The sequence below is a fragment of the Electrophorus electricus genome, chromosome 8 (genome assembly GCF_041902795.1).
Source record: "Electrophorus electricus isolate QZ-2024a chromosome 8, ASM4190279v1, whole genome shotgun sequence".
Classification (NCBI taxonomy): domain Eukaryota; kingdom Metazoa; phylum Chordata; class Actinopteri; order Gymnotiformes; family Gymnotidae; genus Electrophorus; species Electrophorus electricus.
The window spans coordinates 8,340,644-8,357,354 of NC_137504.1; the positions used below are offsets into that span (position 1 = coordinate 8,340,644).

The 16,711-nt window shown below is 36.1% G+C and overlaps 1 protein-coding gene across 5 annotated transcripts in view; it reads right to left on the reverse strand.

Moving 5' to 3' along the window:
• The window catches only part of arhgap32b (Rho GTPase activating protein 32b), a 78,577-nt gene that overhangs the window by 57,921 nt on the left and 3,945 nt on the right, over nucleotides 1-16,711 (reverse strand). The window contains exon 1 of one of the 5 annotated variants that reach the window (XM_081718788.1): nucleotides 12,286-12,457. The exons of the other annotated variants lie outside the window; for them this stretch is intronic. The gene's annotated coding sequence lies outside the window, so the exon portion shown is untranslated. Of the gene's footprint in view, nucleotides 1-12,285; nucleotides 12,458-16,711 lie in introns of those variants that run through there. 5 annotated transcript variants of the gene reach the window in all.

Genomic DNA, 16,711 nt, shown 5'->3' on the forward strand with positions numbered 1-16,711 from the left:
TTGCAGTCAGAGCAAATCATCATGGTCAGCTCAAATAACTGCGATCAGGCCTAATTACAGGCAGCTAGAAAATCACCTAACTTCAAAACAAGCTTCTCACTGAGTGTTGGTGTGACAAAAATATTGAATTAGAGCCACATAATGAAACTTCTATCTTGCCAATACTACCACTGACCATCAACCTCACATTCACAAAACAGCAAAAACAAAGTCCCTAATAACACTCTTGAAATTTTCCTGAGCACACAAATAGTGAGTAGAAGCAAAGCACAAGCTCCAATTTGTCTAGTCTTTTCATTTTAATTGTGAACAGCAGCTCTCAGTACCACAGGGTACACATACTAAACTTGTAATTCTTCCACGAACCCGAGCCCCTTAATTAGTTTAATAGAGATACATGGTTTTGAAGAAGCAAGCAGCTCGTAAATATAAGAACACACTTGCGAGGTAGCTTGTTCCTCTTTTTTCGCAGTTTATATGAAATAGACAAACAACATATCTAACCTATATTACACGTCTAGGGTTATTTACAGAGCAGTGTCAAAATCTGGTGACAAGACTCCAGTCATAACATCTTGAATAAGTAATGAATGTTGCAGATAAATAATGCTACTTTTAATCCATTCTGTATCAAAACAACAAATGCCACTGAGAAAAAAGCTGATTAAGTATATGAATAATAATTAGTAGAGAAAATTCTCATAGTTAGCAGACTTTTCAAAAAGTATGCAGTGAGAGAGAAAGAAAGACATTCATAAAGGTGAATCATACTCTACAAACAGACCCTGAAGGACTGGCACTTGTCCCTTCCAATAGATATAGTACAAATATATAGATAGATATAGTGCAAAGCCCATGATTTTCAGCATGTCAATCCCGCTCAATCCAGCATACCAATCGCCTTCTTACAGCACTGACCCTAATTCAGCAGGTAGTGTGTATCCATTGGTTAACTTATAGCAGGATGGTAGAGGAAATGGGCCGACGCCCTAAGGACTGCATCATATCTGTGTGAGCAGCCAGTAAGAATTGGTTTTGGTTTCAAATGGCTGAGCATAAACCCAAAGCTGACACACAGAGACACATGCTTTCTTACTATGCCATCTCTGTTTAGGCAGGACTTGCAGCAAATGGTGATTATTGCTGAGTGCTTCCACTACTGCACTCACTCTTTATGGATTCAGCCCTTCATTTATTCTGACGGGTCAAAATCTCTCTATCAAAAAGTACATCACACTCTTGAAAAACAGAAGACCTGACTGAAAAAGACTTTAGTAAACAATTTAAACTATTCACTGCCTTAATAAGGAAAAAACAAAATCCTCAGCAGCTGAACTTTGCATGGCTACCTCTGGTACCCCAAGAAATATGAAGAAATCTTGTTCATGCACCAGTAAGGGTAGACATAAACTAGGCTCCCCACCTTCCATTATGGAGTGGCTACCAGCTGCCATGCTAATCGACACCAAATCAATAGACATGAGGCCATGAAGAGCTTTCCCCCACTGTCCCTTTTTCTCCCTTAGCAATCTGATCTCCCATGCAACATAAGCATTTGAGTATTTCTGCTATCCGTCCTACTTAAATTCATTACCAATAGCAGCCAGTGGGCAACAGGCCACAAACTGTGTCTACTTTGTAAATGACTGAGCAGCCAATAATTTTTCAAAAAAAGAAGTGAAAGTCTGGCTGACATGGAAACTTGCTTGATACTGGAAATGTATCCAAAACCAATTGGTCACAACATAGGTCTGTCTATGGCAACAAAGAGTCTAATCAACTGTAATCAAACCACAATCTGTTTTTAAAAACTGGTATTTATGCTATGGTGATATTTCATATTTAATTTAAACCTTATAAGCTAATGTGTTACAAATGCACTATTTCTTCCTGGTGGCCTAGGTTATAACCAATTTTTTAGTACTGGTATGAAATGAAAATTTTAAAAAGCTGATTTAATGGCAATTTTAAATAAACAACCATGAATACATGGTCCATTAGTCTTTAGCGTTGCCAGTTTTCCCCAAGTGTCTGCTTAGAAACGTGAATGATAGGCTTATAAAGAAATAGCATCTAAAATAGCAGGCGATCCATCACCTAGCCAACAAAAGCCTTGGTGAACAAGACTGGTAAGCAAAGAAGCATTGGTGAAAAAGACTGGTGAACAAAAAGCATTGGTGAACAAGACTGGTAAACAAAAGCAATGGAGGCATTTGTAAACTGTTGTTCCCGCTTGGTAAGTTTACATAATTAATTCATAGTTTTGGATTTATTTTATTTACGCATTCAGATGGAAAAAAAATTAATTGATAGGCTTTTTATGAGAATTGTGACAATTTATACCCCCCGCCCCCTGACTGTTGTTGGTCATTGGTTACCTTGGCTTTTTTTAGTTCTTCTTAGTTCTTTTTAGTTCTTCCATACTTTTCTGTATGGTTTTGTTTGCTACTTTGGTTTTTGTTTGCTACTTTCATTAAACTCTTTAGTGGGAAACCTGCATTTGCTTCCCTTTTTTTCATGCACATTCAGCACCCATGACAGAATGCCTTTTTATTTTTATTTCAACAGAGGAACCCCCGTCGAGGGTGCCATGGCTGCACCTAGTCGACTACAGAGGGCTCCATCGACATAAGAGGGCATTTCCATACCCTTTACAGTGAAGGGGTCGCAGCCGATGAAAGGGGACGCTGCTTCTGTGTGACCTCAATGGAGGCAAGGGTAGCCTCCGTGCTCTATGGATGCCCAGTGTCACCGTGCCCAAGGATTGTGAGGCACTGTGTTCTCTATGTCCTGGGTCAGGGATGGCAGTTTGCTCTCTGTGCCCCAGGCCCAGTGCCTGCTGCATTTTCTTCCCCCGACCTTTGCATTTCTGCCCCTGTGGCATTCATGCACTAGGAGGCGTGTGTTTGGGGGGGTTACTGTGATGATATCCCTCCATCCGCCCCAGCGGCATCTGTCATACAGCAGATATACAAAAATGTTTGTCTCATCCAGAAGACAACTTACTTTTCATCAGCACTATATAAATAAAATTCCAATGTTGAAACATCATTAATATGAAGATTCTACACAATTACCTGATAATACTGGCATAATACTGATGCTGTGCATCACTACTGAAGCGAAGTGCAGTACAGTGCTAAATAATATAGTTATTTGTCAAAAAAAGCATAGTATTCTGGTGAAAATATCAATGAAATCTAAAACCCTCTGTTCCAGAGTCGGGCCAAATGTATACTAAGGCCCTGTCAGGCTGTTCCAGACTCCTGATGACCAGTTATGGTTTCTTTCCCTATGAGCATTGTGTTGGAAATCAGGGCCACAAAGTATTGTGGCAGCAATGGGTTCTTGGAATAATTAAATGACAGCTGTTCTCACTGAACTTCTGTCACTGCATGTGTCTGCCCAAATTGGATAATTTGGAGTTGTTTGGATTGTTAAAAATGCAAAACCATACAGGATATTATTCAAATGCCGAATGTTTGCAACGTGAGAGAAGACAACAAGAGGCTTATCTCTGTTTGTGTAAAACCAATCAGAGAATCCCTACATCATTAAGCCATTCCACCCAAACAGATCTGTGACTCTGAGCACAACTGTGCTGAGCATGGTTTGTAAGCAGTCCATGCCAAACCGTGTTTTTGTTGAAATGCAATTGGAATGTTTACTGTCCATACTCAGAACTGTTCAGCCCTACAGTGGAAATCAGGATAAGCTTTTTCAGAAGCTTGAGAGTGACTTTAAAAATCTTCATATTTAGGAGGGCATTAATTAGTGGAAAAACCTAGCCCTAAGAAACACAGATCTACTTTTCTGAGGTGGCTCTGCACTTGATGCCAATCAGGTTCCATACTAAACTGTTCCTTTGTTGACTAAGTGTATTATTACCAGAGAATAAAACTAAGAAAAAAAAGGAATTCCAATGCTACAAGCAAGATTTTTGATACCTCTAAATATAGGTTTACAACTGGGTGCTGTTCAACATAGTGTGTTGTAAATATGTTAGGAAAGATACTGTAGGGTTGCATTCCTTCTTCAAAGCTTGGAAGGGTGTTCTACAAAATAAACAAGGGGCCAATAAAAGCACTGGTACCTTTATGACTAAGCAAGTAGTTTCACTCTAGAAATTAAGTCTCACAACTGAATTGGAGAGGTTTCTTTAAGAGATCAAGATGAATCCAACGAGATAAACACTGAAAATAGTTGGTTTTGTAGATGCCAATGTTTCTGACAAAAAAAAACATTATTATCCCTTTCCTTAAACGCCTTGAAAATAAGTATAAAATGTGGTGAAGACATGCATGATTTTCTCCCCACCAATGTGACCTACTGCATTCTTTTCTAAGTACTCAAAATTCCTATGTCCTTAGTTTGACCTCAACCTGGGAAGACGAAATGTGATCAGCTCATACCAAAGAAAAAATAGGTGAAGATACCGATGTGTATAGAAAACTTAAAGCAGTTAAACACAGAAAAATAAAACAAATCTTCTCAATGTCCTTTGAGTACAAAGGTACCAGCTATATCTCTGGTCCACTGGTGTCCTGGCATTAAGCAGCCCACTCGAAGGGGGAAGATTGTGCCAGGCTGTGGAAGTTCAGGCTGATTGTGCCAACAGATACATCGGATATAAATCCAAAATAAACCACAGAAATACTTTATCCTACAACAGAGAAAATTTCCTTCTAGATCTGCAACTACTATCCATCTATCTATCTCTGTAGAAATAGCAGGACCTATGGTTTAGATGTAGTTTATAACCACATTGATCAAATACATAGAAATTTATAATGAACTATGAAAAGTAAAACCAAGAAGACAAACATACGCTGATAAAGCTTTACACACTAGTAAAATGTCTCCTGGCTGAATGTGTGGGAAGATGGTAATGCAAAACAGAGCACAGAATCACTCTGAAAGGCTGAGTCCTCTTTGAAGGAGTCAGAAAACCACGAAAGCGGCGTGGAAAAACCGTTTAATGGGCACGCAAGTCATTATCCATCACTAAAATAAAAATACAAGAATTGTAATTAAAAGACATGGGAATCCTTTGCAATGAAGAGACTGAGTTCTTGGCATGAATAAGCCTGACTGCAAGAAGCCTGAAAAGCCAAAGCAGCAACTGCTGAAGAGAACATGAGCGTCCCATCAATAAAGCTTTTGAAAGGGGAGTGCGGAGTTCCTGCCACCAGAAGGAACATGACGGGGACACTCTGATTCTTTTCACTCAGCATAGGCAGCTGGCTGACACAAGCCTCGGGCACAGTGAACCAGGGTCAAGTGCCAGCACTGAATCAAAGAACATAGAGTAGCCTTTGGCATTAGACACTATGCCAAAAGGGCAATAAACAGCGAGCAATGAGGTGTTCTGTACATGCCACCAAAAGTAAAAATATAGAGGGAACTATTGCAGCCTGTACAAAATCTTCCACCTAAAAATGTTACTTGTTTGTATATTAACCCTTTCCAGTTGGCCCATTCAAATTTCGATAATGATATTTTGAAGACTGCTGTATCTCAGCCGTCCAATCGCCGATTTTAAATAAACTGCCTTTTGAAGAGGACAACATAAGCTACATCTAGATTTCACTGGTAAAGATGATTGTGGCACAAAGATGTGTCTGTACACAATATGTTGGTGATAAAAGATCCCACTCATCTTGCTGCACACATAAAAGATGCCTGAGGAGAGATAATCATATGTTCAGTTCCACTCAATGAAAGGAGAAACTTGGGCTAATAATTGAGGTAGACTGGCTAGATTAACAGATATCTCTTTTAGACCTGTTTCATCTTGTTAGCTACAGATTAAATAGTTTTACACTGAAAATTATGGAAAGTGATGAGAAAATGGTAGTAGTTAGCTAGCTGTAGGCTATAGCTAGCTAGCTAGCTAACATTAGTTTTCAACAGTGTGATACAACGACTACCCGTTCAATGTTCTGATGTGGTTAATACCATCTTTTTACACATGGTACCGTTATCTTCAACCTGTAGTCATTACTGCCATGCTGTAGAGTTTGCATGATATAGAAAATATTTGTCAGATTTACATCTTTCTTGACCACTTGATGGCTAATTCAATGTTCAAGGCTTCACTTCAAAATGAGATTTTGACAGTAGTCTAAAGGTCTGATACTCAATGACCATGTCCAACAATAACAATAAAAATAATTATTTTGCTAGAACAATCCAAAATATTTTAGCTAATACTATAGCCATTATTATAGTAATAGCAATTTTTTGGTAAAAATATATATTAAAAATAAAAGTTTTCCAGAAATTAATTTTTTTATGAACAGAATCATATTTGGACAATTATTAATTATTTTTTGTTCAAATATGGGATAAAATTGAATTAAGTAAACAGTGAATTTTATATAATTTTAAAGAACTGATGGAGTTGATTAAAATGGTAAGCATACACTCACTGGCCACTTTATTAGGTACACCTGTTCAACTGCACGTTATTGCAAATATCTAATCAGCCAATCACATGACAGCAACTCAATGCATTTAGGCATGTAGACATGGTCAAGATTACCTTTTTAAGTTCAAACTGAGCATCAGAACGGGAAAGAGAGGTGATTTAAGTGACTCAGAACATATCATGGTTGTTGCTGCTGAGCATTTCAGAATCTGCTGATCTTTTGGGATTTTCATGCACAACTACGTTTTACAGAGAATGGTCCAGAAAGAGAAACTATGCAGTGAGCAGCAGTTCCTTGGCTGAAAATTCCTTGCTGATGGCAGAAGACAGAGGAGAATGGCCACACTGGTTCAAGCTGATAGAAAGGCAACAGTAACTGAAATAACCACTCGTTACAATCAAGGTATGCAGAAGAGCATCCCTGGACACACAACACATCAAACCTTGAAGCAGATGGGCTATAGCAGCAGAAAACGACATGCCACTCCTGTCAGCTAAGGACAGTCAACTGAGGCTACAATTCACACAGGCTCACCAAAATTGGAAAATAGAAGACTGGCCTGATGAGTCTATTTCTACTGCAACATTCAGATGGTATCTGGTCAGAATTTGGTGTAAACAACATGAAAGCATGGATCCATCCTACCTTGTATCAGCAGTTCTGGCTTTTGGTGGTGTAATGGTGTGGAGGATATTTTCTTGACACACTTTGGGCCCATTAATACCAACTGAGCATCGTTTAGATGCCACAGCCTACCAGACTATTGTTGCTGACCATGTCCATCCATTTATGACCACAGTGTACCCATTTTAAGCACCATGTCACAAATCTTAAATAATCTCAGCTAGCTTCTTGAACATGACAATGAGTTCACTGTACTCAAATGTCCTCCACAGTCACCAGATCTCAATCCAGTATAGCACCTTTGAGAGATTTGCATCATGATGTGCAGCTGACAAATCTGCAACAACTGCATGATGCTATCATGCCAATATGGACCAAAATCTTTGAGGAATGTTTCCAGCACCTTGTTGAATCAATGCCACAAAGAACTGAGACAGTTCTGAAGACAAAAGGGAGTCCAACCTGTTACTAGCAAGATGTGGCCAATTAGTGTATATTGTCCCTACAATGTACAAAATTCACACAAATATATTTTTGCAACTGTGCCATCCAGTGCCAAATACACAATGTTCCACATAAAATGTCTTAATATAATACAAGTCTATATTAGCATTAGGCCATACCCCCTAGGGAGAGTGGCAAAGAACACCATCTCTAATTCAGTGACATTAATTTTGAGGAAGACTAGTAGAATGTGGAAAAAATAAGCACTGCTTTCACAATTAGAAAGACATACAGAAGAGTAATGGAAAAGCATCTAAATTTGATAAACGTATCAAATTTGTCAATGTTTATTACATTTTAGTTTCATAAGGTTCATACATTTTCTCTTTTCTTGAAGTACTAGAAGGGTCAATGATGAAAACTTGTATTGAAACGTGAAAAGGCTTCATTGGGAAGATAGTTATCGGTTCAACTACACAGAATAAAAAAAACAAAAAAAACAATCAAATCACTGCCTGCTTCAGGTTCTCTAAGAGAACTGAAGAGAAACCTGTCCCAAAAATTATCTTAAGCCTATTTTATACAGTAAAAAAAAAAAAGATAAAGCAACGGACATTACACGGACATTGACTAGTGTCAGACTTCAATGGTCAATATAAATGGTGTTGCTAGCCTGTGGCCTGTCATGTCTTTAACAATGATGAGAAGCAATGCCATTGTTGACTCTAGAGAAAGTTTTTTAAAAAATCTTTAAAAACTTCTGCTCCTTGGCATCTTCCACTTATCTTTAAGAGGTCTGTGTGGCCCAATTCTGTCACACACATTTTCATTCAAGATTTGTGTGTGTTTGGAAAATTTGTACATCCTGGAGACAATATTTAAAGCATTATTCAAATATGAAGTGTAACATTAAGATAGCTTTCTGGGCCAATATATGTTTAATATATGGGGTCCTATGAAATATATATGTGGTTAATACATGTGATCCTATGAAATAAATAATTTACTTTTTTCTCATTTTTTCCCCATTCACATGTTTAATTTTTACCTTTAAGAAAATATGCACGATCAACAAGAACGCTACAACTAAAAAGTAAAGTTTATGAACAAACTTTGAGCTGTCCTGCCAGAGTCCACTGTAACTGTATGAAAACTATGACTGTTAACTGACAATTAGTACAGCTATTATTATTAAGTACTTTTTTATTCTAGAAGAACAAACTAAATAAATACTATAAGGTCCGCAATGCTCTTAGCATATCAAGTACAGCATAGTCAGTTAGCAGATTGAGCAACTTGAATTGAAACATGATTATAAATGTATGTATAAATTGAATACAATTATAAATTTCCATCAGTATGACAGTTCTGTTGGTATTCAAGGTCACATTCTTGCATTCTGCTCATTTTAATTCAAATGCATTTGTAAAGCAGTTTTTACAACAGTTTTACCTTTAAGAAAATTATGCATGATCAAAAACAACACTACAACTAAAAAGTTACATTTATGAACAAACGTTGAGCTGTCCTGCCAGAGCCCACTGTAACTATGAAAACTATGTTAAGGGACAATCAGTACAGCTATTATTATTAAATACAGACACACCATTTATATTACAAATTGAACACTTATATCACATTTTATAAATCAATACTGAAAATGAAGAATTTTAAATTAGACAGAGGGAACAAGAAACGGTAGATTGTGGAAAGGAATTTAAAATAAGATGTTCAATCTATTACAAAGTTTATCGGCTATATCTTAAAAGTGAGTTGTAAAATCAATGCATTCCTACGGGAGGATGCGGGGGATGAATGAAAGGATAGATCAAGTAAACAGTGCAGTTTGGTGCTAGATGTCTATCGTTACTTAGAAGAGTAGTAAAACTTGCAGAAAGGCTGTTTGGGTCAAACAATTAGGGTATTGTGTGCCCCTTAATTTTGCACTTAAAACTGTCTCTTAGTTCTTGATGCTACCTACATACCCGAAGCTAGTCTCTTCAACGTTATTCCCATAAAACTAGCTAATATATTGATGAACATGTCTGTACATGTACAAAGACAGATGCTTGACATGATTTGTAGTAAGCACAGTTGCTAAAAGAACAAATTCAGTTTCTGCATAATACAAGGTTATGACTGTTTTAATCAAATTCTGTGCTATCTTTATATTTTTTATTTGTTTATATGTTTTTATGCCTCTATTCTGCAATTCCATCCATGTTCTCAACATCACAAAAATCATAGAGACCTAAATATAACAATTATGCACAACATAAAACAATATTATTGTTCATGTAAAAATAAATTATAAAATGCAATGAAATACCAAAATGAAGCATGCTATTTGGCAAATGCAAAGAAAGAGCATTGCTTAGTTCATCATTTTGGTAAACCTATATATGACAAATCAATAAATAGGAGCCCCATATACATGTACAAACAGGCCTATTCTTTTCAATGAGCTATGATTATCCAAACTTACATGAACTGTATAATAAAGCCCAGCTTAATACAGTAAGGACTATATCATCGCTATGTTTTTAAACCAAAAACTCCACTAGCAGAAATTAAACTCAGCTCAACTAGGGCAATGATTTTTTATTTTTCTTGCAAGATTGTACACTTGGAAAATTTGATGACTTGCTTGCTGTTAGGTCAGTACAAAAAGGAACAACAAAATTATATAAAAATAAATAATCATCATGAATAAGTCCAATTAAACATATATTTAATTATATGCCTAATAAGAGCTAAGGAGCCATGCAATAAACTCTGAAATACAGTATTAGTTAAATAACTATGTAACTGAATCACAGTCGAATTGGGACTTCCATACAGCAAAGTTGACCTTTAGGTCATGTCACTGATTACTTTTAATAACTCAGTAAGCCATTATAGAATATTTTTACAACTAACCAACCTCACTCTGGGAATTATCTGTAAAAAATAGCATCAGCATTTATTCTAGCCATGAATGCGCATCTCTTATGGAGCCAAATTTCCTCTCACAGCTTTTTCAAATCTCTAGTCACACTGGAGAGAGAAAAATAAGCAGCCCTGCATACACTCAATTTGCATTTCAGTTAAATTAAAAGCAACATGGGTAATAATAAGCCATAGCTGTCAAAACTGGGATTGGAAGTAAAAGCCTGGCTGATGAGTCATTGCTGTGCTTCTTCCCACAGCTGGATGATCAGGCGCATAGCTTGTTGGGAATAATACTATTTCAGAAATGTTCTTCAAATATGACAAATAGCTTTTGGCTGCATATTTTTTCCAAACTGATTATTAGTAGTATCCTTCTGCATTATGTGAAAAACACAGATGGAACTTTTCTGAACTCTGCATGCCCTATGTTTGTCACAACAATCTACATTGTTAGTGCTATTTCTCCTACCTCCGCCCATTCCATCCTAAAATACAAGGGTGGACCTGGGGGATGGGTGGAATTCGGAGCCTTTGAGATGTGTGTCGCAAAAACCAAAGGTTTTATCTACAGCCCTAGCCATTTTTGTTAAGAAGTGTTCAAGGCATCCACTAGAGCCATGCACAAAATGGTGAAGTGAACTGGAATAAGTAGAATACAACTAGGAGGGTGTGGTGACAAATTATTATATCCTCAGTCATCTTCTTTAAAAACATTAAAACACTTCATACGTTTCATTCCTTCTTGCTGTACATTTCCAGCACACATTATTCTGTACCTGCTGGGGGAGTCAGCAGAATTTCACCAGTTTTTAGACTTGTGTTCAGACATGGTCTTTGGAGTTCCTATTGCAATAACGTAATTTTCACGAAAACACCAGCACCATACCATGTGGTACCAGCACCTCCATTGGTACTCTTATTTTGCTACACATAGAAAAAGAGAAACTTTATGAAGGACTCTTATTTTTGGAGAATCTGTAATGTATGTTCATATATATGTGTGTATTTATATCAGTGTGTATGATTATATAAAGCTGCAGAAATCAAATAATGTAAAAAAATTTAACCTGATGAAATTAAGAAAATAAAATTAAAATCTGTATATTAAATTATAAGTGATTATTTTTTGTTCTTCTAGAATAAAAAAAGATTTAATATGTTCTTAGCATATCAAGTAGATTTTTTAAAATTAATTTAGGCTTCATAGGAATGAATAAATAAAATAAATAAATGTAAATAAAATCCTATGAGTACAAAAGGTTTTGTTTATTGCTAATTTAATGGGATTTATTTTGCTTTCCAACACAGTTGCTAACCAACTAACTCAACAACACATGGCTAATTAGCATTTTGTCCATTCCGAATCTAAAGTACTGCTATAAATGTCCTACCCCTTTTGGTTGATTCAGCCAAAGCAGTAGCTCTATTGGTTGAGGATGTGAATTCTCATGTTAAAGTTCACCAAAGTTAAACTCGGCATGAAGTTTCATTCACATTTATTTGCCCAGGAACTCTGCAGCATGAAATTGCTCACTGCTGCAAATACCATTAAAATGAATATAATTTAACTTGCGAAATTTCGCTGACGAATGTCTAGTGTGACCGCAGCTTTATCAGCAGAGCAGATGGCAGTGCTGATGAGGTATTCATCAAAAGTGCTCACCATCTCACATTCCATATTCATCAAAAGTGCTCACCATCTCACATTATGTACATATTACAATTAGTTATTATACTGAACATCAATCTTAGTAATAGGTTACTTAGTAAACGTTTAAAGGGAAATGTTCATGTGTGTTTACACAGAATGCAATATCGAGGAAAGTCTACTATTCAAAAGCTCAGGTATACTCACAAAGTAATCTGCCAGGAGTAGAAAGAATCAAACATATTTCCTGTTTCATTTTCTGTAATACAAATACATAAACCAAAACCTCCACTTAACCTCAATCCATTCTAAAAATTATTTTATGCAGATTCATGTTGACCAAATATCAGGTATTTATACAGTCTTCTTTACTCAGTCAGATTCACACACACCAAGCTGCCAGCTGAATCCTGAATGAAAACTCTAATTGTCAATGTTTTCTCATTATGCCTCCATTGTAGGAATTCCCTGGCTGTTCTCCAACAGCTTTGCTCAATGCAGGAATTGTTTGGGTGCAATGAATCCAATAGGGAATTCTAGGCAACTCCGCATGCCAATGTGTGGTAGAGGCCAGTGGAAATGCTTTTCATGCTCAGCACGATTCAGTCTATCAGTTCATGTGTGGGGTTGAGGGAGAACTCCTGTAATTAATGGTCACACAGACTAGAATGACAAAGCCCTCATTTCTGCACAAAGCACCCACAGCATTCAAAGCTCTGGGTTAGAGGTCACTTCAGGCTTTGTGTGTGGCACCAATGGTTACTGAAAAGACAATGAACCTTCTAGTACAGACAAAAACGTTTCATAGATGAGAACATGATTTTAAGATAGGATTAGTTTGGCAAACAAAGCACAAAGCAGCATCTTTTTTGCCCAACATAATTTGGAGAAGTATTCAAACTTTGTTTTATATGCTATATTTAATGTTTTAATATCCAGACAAATATATTGGTCATCTCCATATGGACTTATCAACATTGATGCCATGAAAAAACACCCTGTAGCCTTGTTTCAAGCAAAAACATAGCTGGTTTGCTGAGTACAAAAGTAAATTAAATTAAATACAGATTCCAATTATCAATATCAGCTATACTAAAGTAAAAGTGGAAGAAAAAGCTCAGTTAAAGAACAAAACAGGTACACACCATGCTGTTCTCACAGAACAAGAATAAAATTATTAAGTACAGACACACCATTTATATTACAAATTGAACACTTATATCACATTTTATAAATCAATACTGAAAATGAAGAATTTTAAATTAGACAGAGGGAACAAGAAACGGTAGATTGTGGAAAGGAATTTAAAATAAGATGTTCAATCTATTACAAAGTTTATCGGCTATATCTTAAAAGTGAGTTGTAAAATCAATGCATTCCTACGGGAGGATGCGGGGGATGAATGAAAGGATAGATCAAGTAAACAGTGCAGTTTGGTGCTAGATGTCTATCGTTACTTAGAAGAGTAGTAAAACTTGCAGAAAGGCTGTTTGGGTCAAACAATTAGGGTATTGTGTGCCCCTTAATTTTGCACTTAAAACTGTCTCTTAGTTCTTGATGCTACCTACATACCCGAAGCTAGTCTCTTCAACGTTATTCCCATAAAACTAGCTAATATATTGATGAACATGTCTGTACATGTACAAAGACAGATGCTTGACATGATTTGTAGTAAGCACAGTTGCTAAAAGAACAAATTCAGTTTCTGCATAATACAAGGTTATGACTGTTTTAATCAAATTCTGTGCTATCTTTATATTTTTTATTTGTTTATATGTTTTTATGCCTCTATTCTGCAATTCCATCCATGTTCTCAACATCACAAAAATCATAGAGACCTAAATATAACAATTATGCACAACATAAAACAATATTATTGTTCATGTAAAAATAAATTATAAAATGCAATGAAATACCAAAATGAAGCATGCTATTTGGCAAATGCAAAGAAAGAGCATTGCTTAGTTCATCATTTTGGTAAACCTATATATGACAAATCAATAAATAGGAGCCCCATATACATGTACAAACAGGCCTATTCTTTTCAATGAGCTATGATTATCCAAACTTACATGAACTGTATAATAAAGCCCAGCTTAATACAGTAAGGACTATATCATCGCTATGTTTTTAAACCAAAAACTCCACTAGCAGAAATTAAACTCAGCTCAACTAGGGCAATGATTTTTTATTTTTCTTGCAAGATTGTACACTTGGAAAATTTGATGACTTGCTTGCTGTTAGGTCAGTACAAAACGGAACAACAAAATTATATAAAAATAAATAATCATCATGAATAAGTCCAATTAAACATATATTTAATTATATGCCTAATAAGAGCTAAGGAGCCATGCAATAAACTCTGAAATACAGTATTAGTTAAATAACTATGTAACTGAATCACAGTCGAAGTGGGACTTCCATACAGCAAAGTTGACAAAAGTAAACTAAATTAAATACAGATTCCAATTATCGATATAAGCTATACTAAAGTAAAAGTGGAAGAAAAAGCTCAGTTAAAGAACAAAACAGGTACACATCATGCTGTTCTCACAGGACAAGAATAAAATTATGTGAAAGTCCAATGTATTCATCATAGCAGAAGCAAACAAAAATAATATATCTGCTGACATGACATATCCCTGGGAGGAAAACAGAGTACAAAGTAAACATTGCTTGCAGAATGCAAGAATTTTGCACCTCAAGGGGAGAAGGCCTTCGTTACACAGCACTTCTCTGGGCAGCCTTTTTCATTGCTCTCTTTGCTTACTTGGTCAGGTTGCAATGCGACGGGCTGACTGGAACACCAATCAATAAATCAGCCCTGCCCAAATCGCCTCAGGGCTCACACACTCTTCAGCTTTTCAAAAGGTAATCCCCACAGTCCAAGTATTGCATCCCAGGTCACTGCCAAGCAAAAGTAACCATCAAATATACCACAGTTGAGATAGAAGCCAAGTGCATCATTCAAGCACCCTCATAATTAAGGCCTCAAGGTTCCAGTCATTCAATGTCACTTTCTCTTCCATTAGATTACACACTATGATTCAAAAGTAAGACAATTATAAAAGTGCAATAAGAAAACTTCAAAACAAAGTGGTGTTATGTAATACATTCAAGAAAAACAATCCTAAACCAGCGCAAAATTCTCCAATTGTCCATTCACTTAATGGACATAGGAATTACGATAGGTATTTGAGACTCAAACAGCTGGCCTTAATGTAAGAATGCAAAGTCCTTCTAAAAAATAGGATGTCCATTTACTGACTTAAAACTCCAATAGATGTCAACAAAAGGGACATTTTTCAGTCTCACAATATGCTGTCATATTAGTGATCACCATCTGGTGACTGACTAAAAACAAACCATGACAGACACTGGCAACAATACTCTATTTGTTTCACTTGAAGCAAGTCAGGCTATTGCTTAGTTCATGCTATGCCACGGAACATTTGCATATAAAACAGAAACTAAGAGCATAAATGCTGGTTTGATCTCAGCCGATGCACATATTCTTGACTGGCACAAATTTGTTTCATTTTTAAAAGCCAAAAGTCTGGTTTCATTACAAGTTCTTACCAGTTACTACTAGACCAAATATTTTAGATTTTTTTACAGTTCACAGATTAGTGCTATGACTTAAAGACATTCATCGTGCACATGACAAAATATGCAAATAGGCTAGACACTGAAATAACATTTGCAGCTGCACAAATGTAGGGCTACAGTTTCTAAACAACCTTCCAAATGTCATTTTTTCTTTAAGTTAAAGCAGCACTTTCCATCAGTAGAGTAGTACTAACTACCTACAAGGTCTGCTTCTGAAACAGAACATTATGAATTTAAATGTATTTTTGGTTCATTTTCTTAAATATACAACAAAATTTGGGATGGGGGATGATTAAAGATTCATACATTGATGAACTGAAAAGAATGACAGTTAAGGTTGGGGTTAGAAAAAAAATTTAACCAAATTAAACTTTATTGCTGAATAAAATTCTCACAAAAAATAAAAGCTGACAAGGCTTTTGAGTATTACATTGCCTAAATGAATAAGTGATGGTACTGTATATATTGTGATCTTATTCATCTTTATGAACACTAGCTATTTAGACCAAGGTTTTATTGAGCAAAATAGCCTTAAACTACATTATGCCCCATCAGTTGGTCCATTTCAAAATGCAACTATAAACACTTCAAAAAAGAAAAAAACTAAACAGAGATGACATAAATCTTATGCACTTAAAAACACCATGGATCACCAAAACATTCTAAACTAAAATGATATTGTTCGTAATTATTTTTGAAAAGATAAGGGATCTGAAATATTATCTGCTAATGTAGACATTGACATAAACCATCCATGTCAACAGAAAAGCCTTCCTTGTACCTATACTCACTGGCCACTTTTAGGTATGCCTATTATATAAGTACTGTATCAGTTGGCATGTGCAGTTCATCAGTCACCCTATGCCCTTTTCTTTACTGGTCAGTTTATAACCACAGGAAGACCGCTGACCGAATATTATTTAGGTAGTAGACCATTTTCAACACAGCATAAACACTAACACATTGGTGGCATGGGTGTGAAAGGTGAGTGCATCACACACAACAGTGTTGTTTTAGTTTTTAC